This window comes from Diaphorina citri, unplaced genomic scaffold, assembly GCF_000475195.1.
Source record: "Diaphorina citri unplaced genomic scaffold, Diaci psyllid genome assembly version 1.1 scaffold1236, whole genome shotgun sequence".
Classification (NCBI taxonomy): Eukaryota; Metazoa; Arthropoda; class Insecta; order Hemiptera; family Psyllidae; genus Diaphorina; species Diaphorina citri.
In genome coordinates, this window is record NW_007378665.1 from 1 (window position 1) to 17,641 (window position 17,641).

Sequence of the window (17,641 nt, forward strand, 5' to 3'; positions counted from 1 at the left end):
TCTTTTCGTTTAGCTTTTTTTTTTTTTTTTTTTTGCAATTCGGGGATATTTCCTGGTTTCTAGCTTTCTAGAAGCCCTAGACACCGCACCGTTCGAGTATAGCAGTATAGATAGGTGCTTCACTCTGATTGGTCAATGAAAAATCGGTCTAAGGCCAGCCACTGATAGTGAGTGGCTGGCCTAATATCGGTAAGAATTTCCGACAAGAGAATAAAACTTTTTTATCCAATCAGAGGAGATTATTTCCGACGATTCAAAAAATCTCATTGGTAAAAAAAAGAAAAAAAAAGAGCCCCTATGGGTTCCCATGTTGGAGTAAAAATAGGAAGAGGCTTCGACGTTTCCTGGGAAAAAACGGAAGTCAGGCTCACCACTATATCAACGGCTAACGGCTGTAAAATTCTGTAACCTTCTAACATCTAACCCACTATTTTCACGGATTAGGTAGAAATGTCGAATCATACCTACATCATCCCCATGTACAAATAAACACTCCATAAATAATGTGAATATTGTCATAAGTAGCTTGGGTGTAATATCGTAAGCACTGCTATACGTGTATAAAGTCATGTTCTGTACAATAAAGTCATGTTATACAACCACACCCTAGAGTCCTATTTACTTAGTAGAGTACGGTTGTGTTGTATGAAATTGTATAATAAAATGGCGCTATGTATTATTGTCGTATAAATTGAATAATAAGAGGTAAGTAGGGGCTGTAAAGTTTCCCAGCGTCACATATTATAGTTAAACTTGTTATCATTTTTATGAATAGGTACCCCTATACTTGTACGTATTTGAGGAAATTTCAACAAACTGTAGTTTGCTCTGTTTGCAGTGATAGGTACTATTCATACCAACGCGTATAGGACAATAACTCGTCTCCCTCCTCCTCTTCCCAAGATATCCTGGTACATGTTGAATAGTCAAACTTTCCTCAAATTTATCCCCAGCAAGTTTGTGCGTTAAAAACGATTAATTATACAGGCCACAAGCCACAAGGAGAGGTTTGGGCGAAAGTCACGAGATTTTCACAGAGGGAGATGAAAAAGGAGAGAGATTACATGAGAAAAAAAAGAGGAAGAGAGAAGGGGAGAGGGATGGATAGAGGGAGAGAGAGGGAGATGATGTAGAAAGGAAAAACTTGGTGTAGTATCGATGTCTAATAAATTTCAGGGGTGGAAACGGTGGTATGCGTATCTTTGGAAACCTGTCTACACACGGACCAATGGCTGAAACTTTGGATTTAGGCTCTAGGGACCTCAAAACGTGTTTTGGCACTACTCGGTATTAACACCATCTCTCTCTCTATCATAAATGCCTCCCTCTCTCTCCCTCTGCTTGGGAACCGGAGGCAGTTATGTTATTTTGAATATTTTGGAATTTTTCCAACTCGCGAAGAAGAAAAAAAAATGAGCGGAAAAAGTAGGAAAGAGAGGGAAGGAGAGAAATAGAGAGAAAGAGAGAGAGAGAAAGGGAGAGAGAGAGAGGGAGATGAAAAAGGAGAGAGATTACATGAGAAAAAAAAGAGGAAGAGAGAAGGGGAGAGGGATGGATAGAGGGAGAGAGAGGGAGATGATGTAGAAAGGAAAAACTTGGTGTAGTATCGATGTTTAATAAATTTCAGGGGTGGAAACGGTGGTATGCGTATCTTTGGAAACCTGTCGAGACCGTTCCTGAAAACAACTACATATATAGGTCGACCAGGTTTGGATAAGTCCTTCTATGGGGACAGACCGACCGACCGACCAACAGACTGACAGACACCGAAGCGAATACAATAGCCCGTCCCTTATACCTTTTTATTACTATTGTAATAATAAAGGAAGGACGGACTAAAAATGGAGTTTTCAAATTTCTTTGCGTACCACCAGAAATGCTTCCGCGTACCACAGATTGGGAACCTCTGATCTCGTTCTAGGTGCTATTTACCTACACTAACTAGGTACATAATGTAGGTGGTATGTAAATAGGTAGGTATATGGTACTTACTCATAATGATATCTGGCACCAATAGGTGTTCAACAGGGGATATAGCTCAGTGGTAGAGCGCATGCTTTGCATGTATGAGGCCCCGGGTTCGATCCCCGGTATCTCCAATGTTTCTAGGTGCTATTTACCTACACTAACTAGGTACATAATGTAGGTACCATGTAAGGTACATAATGTAGGTGGTATGTAAATAGGTAGGTATATGGTACTTACTCATAATGATATCTGGCACCATCAGGTGTTCAACAGGGGATATAGCTCAGTGGTAGAGCGCATGCTTTGCATGTATGAGGCATTTTACTTGAAAGTCCACACATAGAACTTAGTAAAGGTGTGTGCTAAGTACCTAATATCTATGTATATATGTATACCTGGGTATGTACTAAGCCACTAGGTACCTACCTACAATGCAAAAGGTGCATAAGGTACTAGAAATAATAATTATGTTTACACACGTGCAAAACGTTGCAATAAAAAGCCATGACTGGTGTTTTCCCAATGTGTGTATGTTGTATTTCCTCTATTACCTTTACCTGGGTAGGTGTAAGTACGGTAGTACCTCGATTATTTCAACTCATTGGGACCGAGGATAGTTGAAATAATAGAAATTCCGAATAAAACAATGAAAAAAAGGGGGCAAAATTTGGTTACAAAAGAACAAAATGGTTAATAAAAACCCTATTGAAATTAAACAAATTTTGAAAACAAACTAAGAACCAAACAAAAAACACGTCTTATCGACATTTTCTTTGTCAACTGATTTTGGGGTTGAAATATGAAATAATAGAAGGTTGAAATAATCGAGGTTCTACTGTACCTAGGCAGGTATAGGTAGGTGTAGGTATGTAGTTGTAGGTAGGTATAACAGAATAACAGCATTCCGTTTTGCACGTTTCGACATAAAAGTTCACTTTTGTGAGCTTTCACTTCCAAATCCCACTGGAGTTTAAATTGAAAGTTTTCCGGGAGCCACCCCCCCCCTCCCCCCCCCTCTCCTCTCTTTTTTTTCTTCTTATTTCTCCTCCATCCTATCCCCTCTTTACCTTTCATTTCCTCTTTCTCCTCTCTCTCTTTCTTTCCTCTCTCTCCCCTCCTCCCCACCCTTTCCTTTCTTCTTCATCTCACCCTCCCCTTCTGTGTTTCCTCTCACACACCTCTTCTTTATTTTTCTTATCTCCCTCTTCTCTCACATCTCTTTCTCCTTTTCTCTCCTTCCTTCTTTATACTGCCTTCCATCAATGCTTCGTAACAAAAAGTTTTCCAATATTCCCACATTGGGTAATAGGTAGTTAATACCTACGTATGTATATCTATGTACATTTGTACATACATACTTGTATATTTGAGTACATACTGATTTTCACGGCATACGCTCCCGTAGGCGATGACGTCACATCAAATGTCCCGAGCAAAGCTACCTCGCAGGCAACACATTAATGTGTTTGTGCGCATACGTTCCTGCGCATTTCTTTCTGCTCCTCCGCAAGCGTGCTTGCATACTACTGGCGCTACCTAGCGAGGCAACTGCCTGAAGTCTGACGTCACACATCTTTGTACTCTTTCATTAGAACGGAAAATGAAAATTGAATTTTCAACCTTTTACATTTATTTTTTCGAAATTTTGACCTCAGATTTGCATTTTTCACTACTTTTTACGTAGGAATCGACCATTTATTAATAACTTTTACCCATTTGCAACTGCTCCATTGCGTTTCTCTCTCTCTCTCTCTCTCTCTCTCTCTCTCTCTCTCTCTCTTCTAAGAAAAAATTGGTAGGTATCTATGTTATGGCTTATCTACAGAATACACTCGTACTTTGACTACTTTGCATTTTGTAATGTCACAAGGTCACAACATTAGTATAAAATCGTCACCAAATTATAGGTACCTATGTACCGAGTACCTATATACCTACTATACCTATAAAACACAAAAAGGCATCTACCTTCGGTAAAATAGATTGTAAAAAAAAGTTACAATTTGAAAACTCCACAACCGTTTCAAATATTTTACGACCTTTGTATTTTTTTTTTAATTAGAAACCTAGTAGAAAGCAATCCTTTTAATATTTATTGCTCCCCACACAGTTAAATGCAATTTTAGCAAATTTGTGCAAACTGCAAACATTTTTTTGCTTGCTTGCACATTTTTACGGACAAAGTATAGTTGAACATTGTTTTACGGACAAACCTACGCAATATGCTTGTATGACTTTTATCCTTTTTGGAGGTCCAATTTCCATTTCTGCCCATAAAGTTCTCCATTTTGCTGCGGTTCAATTAGGTTCCTTTTTTAGATTCCAGAAAAAGAGTGCAAATTTTTGTCGACTCAGGGAATCGAATCTTCTGCAATGTTCACATATGACAACTGGCAACCTATACGGAGAACAAAATCTCATACCTGAACATTGTTTTACGGACAAACCTACGGAATATGCTTGTATGACTTTTATCCTTTTCGGAGGTCCAATGTCCATTTCTGCCCATAAAGTTCTCCATTTTGCTGCGGTTCAATTAGGTTCCTTTTCTAGATTCCAGAAAAAGAGTGCAAATTTTTGTCCACTCAGGGAATCGAATCTTCTGCAATGTTCACATATGACAACTGGCAACCTATACGGAGAACAAAATCTCATACCTCCCGTCCCTATTGGGCGAAAAATGAAACAAAAGAATAAACCAAGGAATTGAAGAGGGAATTTCATTATAATTCCACATACTTAACAGTACGCCAGATTGACAAATGTCGCTGAATAACATCAGATAGGCCGATGAAAGAGGGATGATGTGATGAAACAGAAAACTAATCAAGTCGGAAAAACACATAGAACGTGACAAGACGTATGTGAAATAAATGAAGCACCTCCGCATATAAATATACATAAAATATACATAATGTTATGTTCATACCTAACTGGTATATTATGTAGGTAGTTATATGTACATTGGGATTAATACAGAGCTCAATCCTGAATCCAGAAGACATTATTATAATATAAATGATAATATACAGGGTTAGGCTACCAAAATTAAAGGGTTGATTCATTTGGTTACATGACATTCTCTATAAACGGGGGTCCTCCACAAATGCTGAGAAATTTTGAGATTCAGTAGTTGACTTTTTCCTGATCAACATTTTCGAAACCCAGTAAAATTTAGAAGAAGGTTGAATTTTTAAAACATCAAATTTTCAGATGTTTGGTACTATATCTTCTGGACACCCTGTATAAATGATATTATACACATAATAAAGGCAAAATATAGACATAGAATACAGAATAAGATTACGAGTATACACAAAGTACGTGATGTTTGTGATGAAAATGAAGAGATGAATGGCAATAAGGAGATATAACATGAGAAACATACCTATTATCTACCTATTAATATAATATATTATGTACTTACATATACCTACATAATATACCTACCTGAGTAATGTAGAAAACATGGGAAAAGCTTGATTAAAAACTTCACCAGCACTAAGTCAATTTGAACTACCTACATATTTGAAGGAAGCCATTTGAAACATTTTTACTTGTTTTACATTGTTTTATTTCAATAGATTGCATACTGAAGTTAAGCAACGTTGAGCGTGATTGGTATACGGATGGCTGACAGCTGGAAAATTATTAGTGAGGACTTGAGGAGGCAGATAGCTTCCAGCGAATTCAGGGTAAAATCCCCCCCCCCGTCCCCAAAAATCTTGGCATTTTACGTAAAACATCAGAATTTTTTTCTATGAACGCCGTGGGACTTAGGTTACGGGACGGAGGAGGGAGAGGAAGGGAGGGATTCCCTAATGATAACGACCATATCAAATTACACCAATAAATTATTCCCTCCTCCCCTTCCTCTTATCCTTCTCCTCCTCTTCTTCCCCTTTGCTTCTTCTATTATTCTTTTTCTGTCCCTTCTTTCCCTTTATTTCTCCTCCTCTTCCTTCTTCGTCTCCTCCTTTTTCTTTTTCTTCCTCTTCCTTCTTCGTCTCCTCCTTCTTCTTTTTCTGCCGTGAAACTCAGTAGTTATGCAATGTGACGAAATTGTTCCATAATCCATAAATTATGCTTATACCTAGTTCTTTTTGAGAAGTAAGAATTTAAGTGCCCCCATTAGAAAAAATAGAAATAAGTATGTATCACCAGACACCCTGTAATCAAAATGAAACAATAATTTATTGATCACCCTGAGTTCTTTTTGAGAAGTAAGAATTCAAGTGCCCCCATTAGAAAAAATAGAAATAAGTATGTATCACCAGACACCCTGTAATCAAAATGAAACAATAATTTATTGATCACCCTGTATGTAGGATTAAGCATGACTTAATGCGTGTACACCGTACGTGAGCGAGAGAGAGAAAGGGAGAGAGAGAGAGAGAGCTTATACCTAAACATAATATCCGTATAATCAATTTCAATTAAAAAACATTTTCATTCAGGATCAGGATTTGAGAGAGAGAGAGAGAGAGAGAGCTTATACCTAAACATAATATCCGTATAATCAATTTCAATTAAAAAACATTTTCATTCAGGATCAGGATTTGGGAGAGAGAGTTTATACCTAAACATAATATCCGTATAATCAATTTCAATTAAAAAACATTTTCATTCAGGATCAGGATTTGCATTTTGATGTTTTGGTCTCTCTCTCTCTCTTTAGCTCTCTCTTTCACTCAGTAACTCACTCTTTCTCCTCCCTCTTTATCTAACACACACTTTCTGCTTCCCCTTTATTCGTTTCTCTCTCTCTCTCTCTCTCTCTCTCACCCTCCCCTCTTTTTTCCATCCCTTTCATTTTATCTCTCTTTCTTTTCCTCCCTCTTTCCCTCTTTTCTCTCTATCTCTTTCTCTCTCCTCTTTTTACTACCTCTCTCTTTCTCCCCCTCCTCTCTCTCTCTCTCCCTCTCTCTCTCTCTCCTACCACTATTAGATTAGGTTTGGTAATTTCATGACAAAGCTCCGGATATTGAGAGAGGGAGAGAGAGGGAGGGGGAGGGGGGAGGGGAAATCCGGAAAGTGCTTTTAATATTTTCATCAAACGTGTATGTACCGACATTGCCTATGTACGTATGCATATACATGTATGTACTTATAGTTCATCCAGATCAATGTGACAGCAATGAGTCATCAACCCAAAATGAAGGAACCAATCAGATTGCAGGAAATCCAATTCAGGTAAAGGTCTATTTTAGATAAACTCCTTCCTTCCTTGGTTCCTTCATTTTGGGTCGATGACTCCTTGCTCTCATATTCATCTGGATAGAGAATATGTACGTATACCTACATGTACATAGGTAAATTACCGATGTACATGTACACACGTGTAGGTACATATGTATCAATCTCAAAATCTTTGTGGTAAAGCAGAGCCTTTTGTGGATATCACAGCATTAATAATGAAGTGCCTCCTTTGAGTCCTTTGCAATCGATTTCCATACTTCAATAATCTTTTTATACTGATGGTAATATCGTGGTCGCTACTCGATCAAAGTAGCTCCTCAATTTTCCTCACGAGACTGAGTGCACCCTGAACTCCAAGCACAGCCGCCGACTAACTTCGACCCCACCGGGAATCGAACCCGGGACCTCCAGCGTGCAAGCCTAGTGTGATACCTACTTGACCACGGAGGTTGTTCGGTTAACTTAGTTATGTTTACAGAAGAAAAACACGCCTAGCGCAATTCCTTAAGTTCAAGGAATAAATGTGCTTTGAAAGAAATTGTACCTATCCCTGGTGTAATCTACACAATCGGCTCCTAAAAATAATAATAAAACAACATATACCTTTAAATTAAAACTAAAATAATTATCGAGGAATAATAAATTATTTAATTAAGAATCTTCATTAATTAAAATTAAAAAATTAAAAGACAATAATTGAGATTCGACATGAAAATGTTTGAGTGAAAATGTTTGGTGAGCTTTCGAGAATACTCAGATTCTCATCATCAGACCAAAAAAATCGCAAGAGAGATTTTTACTCTACGAGTGCTAGAGTGCCACTTTTTTTTTTTTTTTTTTTTTTTTTAATAAGCCTTGGCCCCCAACAGAGACACATTTAACCTTTACCCCCACATTAAAGACATATTGTAGGTAATAGGCTAGTAGGTATGTACGATTATTTCATAGGAAGGTAAAACCCATAAAATATACGAGACCTTGTTTAGACTGCTGGGGTAAAGGGACGTTTTAGTCTCATTCGAGCAGGATAAACAAGGTAGGTATATTCTATTCTACATTTTACTTGAAAGTCCACACATAGAACTTAGTAAAGGTATGTGCTAAGTACCTAATATGTATGTATACCTGGGCATGTACTAAGCCACTAGGTACCTACAATGCAAAAGGTGCATAAGGTAGGTAGGTAGGTACTAGAAATAATAATTATGTTTACACACGTGCAAAAGGTTGCAATAAAAAGCCATGACTGGTGTTTTCCCAATGTGTGTATGTTGTATTTACTCTATTAACTTTACCTAGGTAGATGTAGGTACAGTAGAACCTCGATTATTTCAACTAATTGGGACCGAGGGTAGTTGAAATAATAGAAATTCCGTATATAAAACAATGAAAAAAGGGGCAAAATTTAGTTACAAAAGAACAAACCCTATTGAAATTAAACAAATTTTGAAAACAAACTAAGAACCAAACAAAAAACACGTCTTATCGACATTTTCTTTGTCAACTGATTTTGGAGTTGAAATATGATTTTGGGGTTGAAATAGTCTCGTTGTCAACTGATTTTGGGGTTGAAATATGAAATAATAGGTAGAGAGTTGCAATAATGGAGGTTGAAATAATCGAGGTTCTACTGTACCCAGGCAGGTATAGGTAGGTGTAGGTATGTAGTTGTATAACAGAATAACAGCATTCCGTTTTGCACGTTTCGACATAAAAGTTCACTTTTGTGAGCTTTCACTTCCAAATCCCACTGGAGTTTTAGGAGAAAGGAAGAGAGAGAGAGAAAGAGGGAGAGAGAGAGAAAGGGAGAGAAAGAGAGAGAGAGAGAAAGGGAAAGAGAGAGAGAAAGGGAGAGAGAGAGAAAGGGATAGAGGGAGAGAGAGAGAGGGAGAGAGAGATCTGTAAAGAGGCTACTTATAGTCACGCTCGGTAGTGTTTATAGGAGAAAGGAAGAGAGAGAGAGAAAGAGAGAAAGAGGGAGAGAGAGAGAAAGGGAGAGAAAGAGAGAGAGAGAAAGGGAAAGAGAGAGAGAGAAAGGGATAGAGGGAGAGAGAGAGAGGGAGAGAGAGATCTGTAAAGAGGCTACTTATAGTCACGCTCGGTAGTGTTTGGCAAACTTCCAAAATTGTTTTCAAGAAGAGAAAAACATCAAAAAACACTAAGAAAGAAAAGAAGAGGAGAGGAAAAAAATGAAGAAGAAATAATATCCCAGAGGAGGAGAAAGGTAGTCTGGCTGAGGGACTATAAACAGGGAGTAGACTAGTCCAAATTTCCTCACGCTATATCAATAGCGAAGGTTGAGTGCGAAGGGCATGAAAACACTAAGGAGGAAAAGAAGAGGAGAGGAAGAACAAGCAGGGTCCGTCCCTCCGGGAATTTTTAGCCCGTAGTTTATTCGATCGTGGTTAAAGAATACCTATGTACCTACCTAATTTTATCAGATATTTTGAAGTTTTATCATGACAATTGTCTCAATGGTGCACATTTGGGTGCAGAAAAGACGTACTGGAAAATAAAGTTGAAATATTATTGTAAAAAAAACAGGTACTGGTAATAGGGGTTATTTTTGTTCGTGCAATACCTACGTACTTTTGATTTTATTAGGTTTTGATTTTATTAGATTTTGATTGTAACCAATTACGTAAAGTCTTGCGAATCGTGTCAGAAAAGAAAAGCTTCTCGCACAGGTAAACAAGGCTTACTACAACCAATCAACGTACCTATCACAGGAAAACCTATGGAATCGGTGTTCATTGACTTCATGGGACCGATCAATCCAAAGTCCACACCTATAATACTTTTGATTTTATTAGATTTTGATTTGGAAATTTAAAATAATTAATTTTCCCTTGGTTTGATTACACATTTTACATTTTAATCATGGTTTTGTTTATGACAATTTTCGTAGGTACCTAGTAGATGAATTTTGATTTAATCATTCGCGGAAGATGATAAGATGGATGCGTGTCTGAATGTTATTGTGAAGAATTTGAATAAAATGCAGATGGAAGATGATTATCTTTTCAAAATTTATTCTGCTCTTATCATAAAAATTAGAAGAAGAAAAAAATGTAGGTAAAACAAACTACTCGTAGAACAAACACCCTCAATAATGATTATTCAGTTGTCAAGTGTAACATAACTACCTACTACATGTTTGTGGTATAAGTGTATAACAGCACTTCATGATAAAACAATATAGGTAACAAGGTCGTTTCAATACAATACATTGACATTTACACTACATAGATATACCTACCCGGTAACAAAAACATTAGTTCTAGGTACTCTATATTCAAACTCCTTTAAATTGGTATGAATTGTCTCACTCTGATCGTCTGGGGATATAGCTCAGTGGTAGAGCGCATGCTTTGCATGTATGAGGCCCCGGGTTCGATCCCCGGTATCTCCAATTAAGCAACTATACCTACTATGTTTGCATACTTGTGTAGACCCCGACAGGTAATAAAAATATTAGTTCCATACTCTACATTCGTGCTCCTTTATATTAGTATGAATTGTCCCGGCCAGACCGTCAGGGGATATAGCTCAGTGGTAGAGCGCATGCTTTGCATGTATGAGGCCCCGGGTTCGATCCCCGGTATCTCCAATATTTTTTGCCTCCAAATTTGTAAAGTACTTTTATTAGGGGGTAGACAATTAGACATTTTTTTTACAAGAATATCAAGACTATTGATCCTGCTTTTACAGAGGAAAGTTGGATAAGAACGGTGAAACTGTGTTCTTATAGGTATTTTTCGGAGAGTGTTTATTCCCCAGAAAATATTTACATTGTCAAATGTCTAAAGTCTAAACATTCACATAACACGGTTCAAATGGTCTGAAAAACATTTACCAGAAAACACTCAAACAGAAAAGAAAACCACTAAAGACAAAGCAAAACAATAAAGGCAGAGGAATTCAAAGAATGTCAGATTTTCAGAGGACAAAAATATGTGTACCATCAACAAAAATATGTACAAGGCGCATCACCCTGTTAGAAAATGGAACGACTTGGTGTCCATCTTCCAACATGTTTGTATAAGGCGTTAGAAGCCTTAGAATCTTCCAACATAAGGCAGAGGAATTCAAAGAATGTCAGATTTTCAGAGGACAAAAAGATGTACCATCAACAAAAACATGTACAAGGCCCATCACCCAGTTAGAAAATGGAACGACTTGGTGTCCATCTTTTAACCTTTTTGTATAAGGCGTTAAAAGTCTTAGAATCTTCCAACATGTATAAGGCCTTATAAGACTTAGAATCCTTAGATAGATTATATAGGAGAGGGAGGTAGAAGGATAGAAGCCTTAGCCTTAGAAATAGGACTTAGGAGAGGGAAAGGGGGGGGTAGACTTGGGATAGGGAGGGGGACTATAGCCTCCTTAGACATTCATACATACATAGGACATGGGATAGGACTTGTCTCTCCTCCTCCTCCTCTCTCTCTCTCTCTTCCTCCTTCTCTCCCTCTCTCTCCCACTCATTTCTCTTTACTCGGTATTAACACCATCTCTCTCTCTATCATAAATGCCTCCCTCTCTCTCCCTCTGCTTGGGAACCGGAGGCAGTTATGTTTTGGGTACCAGACTATGTAGGTACGTCCCTGATGATGAAAAGCAAAGTTTCAAGTTTTGTACAAATGTATCTCTAATTGAACTTGTCACTTGTCGGAACTATGTCAAGAGACATAAAGAAAGAAAAAGTAGGAAAGAGAGGGAAGGAGAGAAATAGAGAGAATGAGAGAGAGAGAGAGAGAGGGAGATGAAAAAGGAGAGAGATTACATCATGAGAAAAAAAAGAGGAAGAGAGAGGGAGAGAGAGAAAGAGAGAGAGAGAGAGAGAGAGAGAGAGAGAGAGAGAGAGAGAGAGAGAGAGAGAGAGCTCCAAATAAGGTGGGTATTGTCAGCCTATAAGTTATAGCTTTTGGAAGGTAGCGCCTCTGCCTTGTAAGCGCTAGGTGGTCGCCCGTTCGATTTCTACCCGAACCGGATGAATCCTGAGCGGATAACTTTTTAGACCGATTCTCAGGTCAGACTCCAATCACATAAAATAAAGAAGCGAGAGTAGTAGGTTTTCTCCTCCATTTCTCTCTTCACTTTCTCTGTTTTCCTTCACTCTCCTTCTCTTTTTCTCCTTTTTCCTTCTTTCTTTTTATCGTTCTCTCTTTCTCTCTCTCACACTCTCTTTCTCTTCCTTTATCTTTCCCTTTATTATTATTAGCTCTCTCTCTCTCTCTCTCTATTTAATTTTCCTTTATCTTTTCTCACTTTTTCTCCGTTTTCTCACCGTATAATATCCCTACTCTCTTTCTCTCCCCCCCTCTGTTCTCTCTCTCTCTCTTTTCTTCATTTTTCGTGAAAGAGATAAGTGAAGCGTTGAAAAATATACAAGTTGAAAGTTATATTTCACAAGTATTAGAGCTACACCTTCCTTCCCTCTCTCTCTCTCTCCTCCCAATTAAAACTAAAATAATTATCGAGGAATAATTATTTAATTAAGAATCTTCATTAATTAAAATTAAAGATTTAAAAGACAAATTGAGATTCGTCATTCAACTGGTGAAAATATTTGGTGAGCTTTCGAGAATTAGAGCTAACTCTGCATTTTAGAAGAGAGATTTTATGAAAAATAGACCTTTACCTGAATTGCAACAATGTAAGGGTTTCCTGCAATCTGATTGGTTCCTTCATTTTGGGTTGATGACTCATTGCTGTCACATTGATCTGGATGAACTATAGGTACCTACCTACAATGCAAAAGGTGCATAAGGTACTAGAAATAATAATTATGTTTACACACGTGCAAAAGGTTGCAATAAAAAGCCATGACTGGTGTTTTCCCAATGTGTGTATGTTGTATTTCCTCTATTACCTTTACCTAGGTAGGTGTAAGTACGGTAGTACCTCGATTATTTCAACTCATTGGGACCAAGGATAGTTGAAATAATAGAAATTCCGAATAAAACAATGAAAAAGGGGGCAAAATTCAGTTACAAAAGAACAAAACGGTTAATAAAAACCCTATTGAATTTAAACAAAATTTGAAAACGAACTAAGAACCAAACAAAAAAAACACGTCTTATCGACATTTTCTTTGTCATTAGTCTCGTTGTCAACTGATTTTGGGGTTGAAATATGACATAATAGAGAGTTGCAATAATGGAGATTGAAATAATCGAGGTTCTACTGTACCTAGGCAGGTATAGGTAGGTGTAGGTATAGGGTTGTAGGTAGGTAGGTATAACAGAATAACAGCATTCCGTTTTGCACGTTTCGACATAAAAGTTCACTTTTGTGAGCTTTCACTTCCAAATCCCATATATACACAATATTATTTTGATATCACTCTTCAATTCGCCACTTCTCCATTTCGTCCAGGTCGAGGGTTCGAATCCCTTCTAGGAGCCGTATTTTTATATTTATAGAAACGTATCCGTAGAAAGGTTTCAACTGGCCTTCGATTTGGAAGTATCATTCCCCGGACTCGGGCTGCCGGAATGGTTATATTAGGTAGGGTGTCTGGTCGTACCTTGGCCCCCGTTGTACCTTGGTCTTCTGGACTTTTCTGGTAACTGGCGCCACCTATCGGGTCCGAAAAATATGTATCTGATCTCTCTCTTCCACTGATAATAGCATGATGAATTATACTTCACTGACACCATACATCTTATCTGAAGATAAGATAAGGATAGAGAGAGAGAGGAGAAAGGAAGAGAGAGAGAGAGGGAGAGAAAGGGAGAAAGAGAGAGGGAGAGAAAGAGAGAGAGAAAGAGGGAGAGAGGGGGAGAGAGGAATAGAGAGAGAGAGAAAGGGAGAGAAAGAGGGAGAGAGAGAAAGAGAGAGAGAGGGAGAGAGAGATCTGTAAAGAGGCTACTATAGTCACGCTCGGCAGTGTTTGGCAAACTTCCAAAATTGTTTTCAAGAAGAGAAAAACATCAGAAAACACTAAGAAGGAGAGAGGAAGAAAAAAATGAAGAAATAATATCCCAGAGGAGAAGAAGGGGGGAAGAAGAGCAAGAAAGATAGGGGAAGGAGAAAGGAAGAGGGGTTTTTTTTTAAGAGGTTTGATAGAGGGAACTGTAACTGCTAAGGTATGATCGTCCCGAAATCGAAGAGAGAAGGAAGACAGTATAAGAGAAAGCCAGTCGTTCCGAGAACGAACATTACACCATCAGGATAAAATCCGCCCCGGGGGGGAATCGAACCCGCGGACTAGAGACCATCACCCCGGTGTATAGCAGATACAAAAAGACATCTTTTCTTTATTCTGCTATCGCCATTCGGCGAAAGCTAAAGCCGTATAACCGATGAATTGGTCTGCTTATCGGTATTCAGTATACCTTAGCAACAAATTAAATTGATCCCAAAGGCAAGTTAAACCTATAGTCCCTTGACAAATGTGCTCGAAGGCATGTGATGTGTTCCAATCCACTCAACCCCATTATTATAAAGCTAGAAAATTAGACTAACTTTCAGTGGTTCAGACTTTGGATCTGGAGGTTTGTGGTTCGAGTTAGGGTTGGGACATCGAGACGAAAACATCGATGTTCGATACATCGATGTTTTTAAACTTCGATATATCGAGTATCCGATGTATCGCCAACTAAGCTAACTAGGCTGGCAGAAAGGAAGAGTGAGGGAGATAGAGAAGATAGGAAAGAAGAGGGGAAGAAGGAGGGTGTAAAGGAGGAGAGAGGGGGATTGGAAGAAAAATATATTGTGGGAGGAAAACCGAGAAAGAAAAAAGAAACGATCGTGTTAACGGAAAAGAGAAAGAATTAGGTATTGAACTAAAAGAAAAGAGAAGAGAGAAAGAGCCAGTGGTAACGCGCGCTTGCTTGCCATTTAGAAGTTCTCGGGTTCGAATCCCACCGTGATTTGTTTGTAATCATTTAAACGTACGTAACCATGGTAAAAGTTAGAAAAAAAAGTGTGGGTAGGTAGGTAATACAAAGTAAAAGTTACAGACATTACCTATTAACATATTACTGTCAGATAAACCTTATACCTACCTATGTACTACATATCACTACATGTGGCATAAGTGCATAACAGCACTTCATGATAAAACAATACAACAAGGTCGTTTCAATACAATACATTGACATTTACACTACATAGATATACCTATAACCTACCCGACTACGATATAGTTATCTAAGGAACAATAGAGACCATCAATTTGCAAACTTTTCAAGAGAAATGTAAATAAAATTAACATAATTAAAGAAAGGTTAAAATAAACGAACTTAAATAAAATACGTATAAAGAAAATATGTATGTACAAAAATATAAAAAATAAAATAAATCTAAATTAAAATAAAAGAATAAATAACATAAAAAAAACACTAAATAAAAAAAGTAAAAATACAAAAAAATATGTAATAAATATAATAATTAATAGTTAATAATAATTTCTTCTTTTTCTTTTTCTTCCTCTTCCTTCTTCGTCTCCTCCTTCTTCTTTTTCTTTTTCTTCCTCTTCCTTCTTCGTCTCCTCCTTCTTCTTTTTCTTTTTCTTCCTCTTCCTTCTTCGTCTCCTCCTTCTTCTTTTTCTTTTTCTTCCTCTTCCTTCTTCGTCTCCTCCTTCTTCTTTTTCTTTTTCTTCCTCTTCCTTCTTCGTCTCCTCCTTCTTCTTTTTCTTTTTCTTCCTCTTCCTTCTTCGTCTCCTCCTTCTTCTTTTTCTTTTTCTTCCTCTTCCTTCTTCGTCTCCTCCTTCTTCTTTTTCTTTTTCTTCCTCTTCCTTCTTCGTCTCCTCCTTCTTCTTTTTCTTTTTCTTCCTCTTCCTTCTTCGTCTCCTCCTTCTTCTTTTTCTTTTTCTTCCTCTTCCTTCTTCGTCTCCTCCTTCTTCTTTTTCTTTTTCTTCCTCTTCCTTCTTCGTCTCCTCCTTCTTCTTTTTCTTTTTCTTCCTCTTCCTTCTTCGTCTCCTCCTTCTTCTTTTTCTTTTTCTTCCTCTTCCTTCTTCGTCTCCTCCTTCTTCTTTTTCTTTTTCTTCCTCTTCCTTCTTCGTCTCCTCCTTCTTCTTTTTCTTTTTCTTCCTCTTCCTTCTTCGTCTCCTCCTTCTTCTTTTTCTTTTTCTTCCTCTTCCTTCTTCGTCTCCTCCTTCTTCTTTTTCTTTTTCTTCCTCTTCCTTCTTCGTCTCCTCCTTCTTCTTTTTCTTTTTCTTCCTCTTCCTTCTTCGTCTCCTCCTTCTTCTTTTTCTTTTTCTTCCTCTTCCTTCTTCGTCTCCTCCTTCTTCTTTTTCTTTTTCTTCCTCTTCCTTCTTCGTCTCCTCCTTCTTCTTTTTCTTTTTCTTCCTCTTCCTTCTTCGTCTCCTCCTTCTTCTTTTTCTTTTTCTTCCTCTTCCTTCTTCGTCTCCTCCTTCTTCTTTTTCTTTTTCTTCCTCTTCCTTCTTCGTCTCCTCCTTCTTCTTTTTCTTTTTCTTCCTCTTCCTTCTTCGTCTCCTCCTTCTTCTTTTTCTTTTTCTTCCTCTTCCTTCTTCGTCTCCTCCTTCTTCTTTTTCTTTTTCTTCCTCTTCCTTCTTCGTCTCCTCCTTCTTCTTTTTCTTTTTCTTCCTCTTCCTTCTTCGTCTCCTCCTTCTTCTTTTTCTTTTTCTTCCTCTTCCTTCTTCGTCTCCTCCTTCTTCTTTTTCTTTTTCTTCCTCTTCCTTCTTCGTCTCCTCCTTCTTCTTTTTCTTTTTCTTCCTCTTCCTTCTTCGTCTCCTCCTTCTTCTTTTTCTTTTTCTTCCTCTTCCTTCTTCGTCTCCTCCTTCTTCTTTTTCTTTTTCTTCCTCTTCCTTCTTCGTCTCCTCCTTCTTCTTTTTCTTTTTCTTCCTCTTCCTTCTTCGTCTCCTCCTTCTTCTTTTTCTTTTTCTTCCTCTTCCTTCTTCGTCTCCTCCTTCTTCTTTTTCTTTTTCTTCCTCTTCCTTCTTCGTCTCCTCCTTCTTCTTTTTCTTTTTCTTCCTCTTCCTTCTTCGTCTCCTCCTTCTTCTTTTTCTTTTTCTTCCTCTTCCTTCTTCGTCTCCTCCTTCTTCTTTTTCTTTTTCTTCCTCTTCCTTCTTCGTCTCCTCCTTCTTCTTTTTCTTTTTCTTCCTCTTCCTTCTTCGTCTCCTCCTTCTTCTTTTTCTTTTTCTTCCTCTTCCTTCTTCGTCTCCTCCTTCTTCTTTTTCTTTTTCTTCCTCTTCCTTCTTCGTCTCCTCCTTCTTCTTTTTCTTTTTCTTCCTCTTCCTTCTTCGTCTCCTCCTTCTTCTTTTTCTTTTTCTTCCTCCTCTTCCTTCTTCGTCTCCTCCTTCTTCTCCTTCTTCTTCTTCTTCTTCTTCTTCTTCTCCTCCTCCTCCTTCTCTTTCTTACTTAGGCGTCATTCACACTTTTTCATTCCACTGTGTCTTCCAAGTCGTCATGTCCTTTCTTTTTCCAGTCTCCCTTTCTCTCCCTCCCACACGCTTTTTCCCTATCTCTTTCTCCCTCCCACACACTTATCTCCCCTACCTCCC

The 17,641-nt window shown here is 38.0% G+C and overlaps 3 non-coding genes across 3 annotated transcripts; all 3 read left to right on the forward strand.

Annotated features, from left to right (window-relative positions):
- Positions 1 to 2,027: 2,027 nt before the first annotated feature.
- Positions 2,028 to 2,099, forward strand: Trnaa-ugc. Its single transcript has one exon. It is a non-coding gene; the product is annotated as a tRNA-Ala (tRNA).
- Positions 2,100 to 10,507: 8,408 nt separating this feature from the next.
- Positions 10,508 to 10,579, forward strand: Trnaa-ugc. The gene has a single exon. It is a non-coding gene; the product is annotated as a tRNA-Ala (tRNA).
- Positions 10,580 to 10,705: 126 nt separating this feature from the next.
- Positions 10,706 to 10,777, forward strand: Trnaa-ugc. The gene has a single exon. It is a non-coding gene; the product is annotated as a tRNA-Ala (tRNA).
- The last annotated feature ends 6,864 nt before the right edge of the window (positions 10,778 to 17,641 follow it).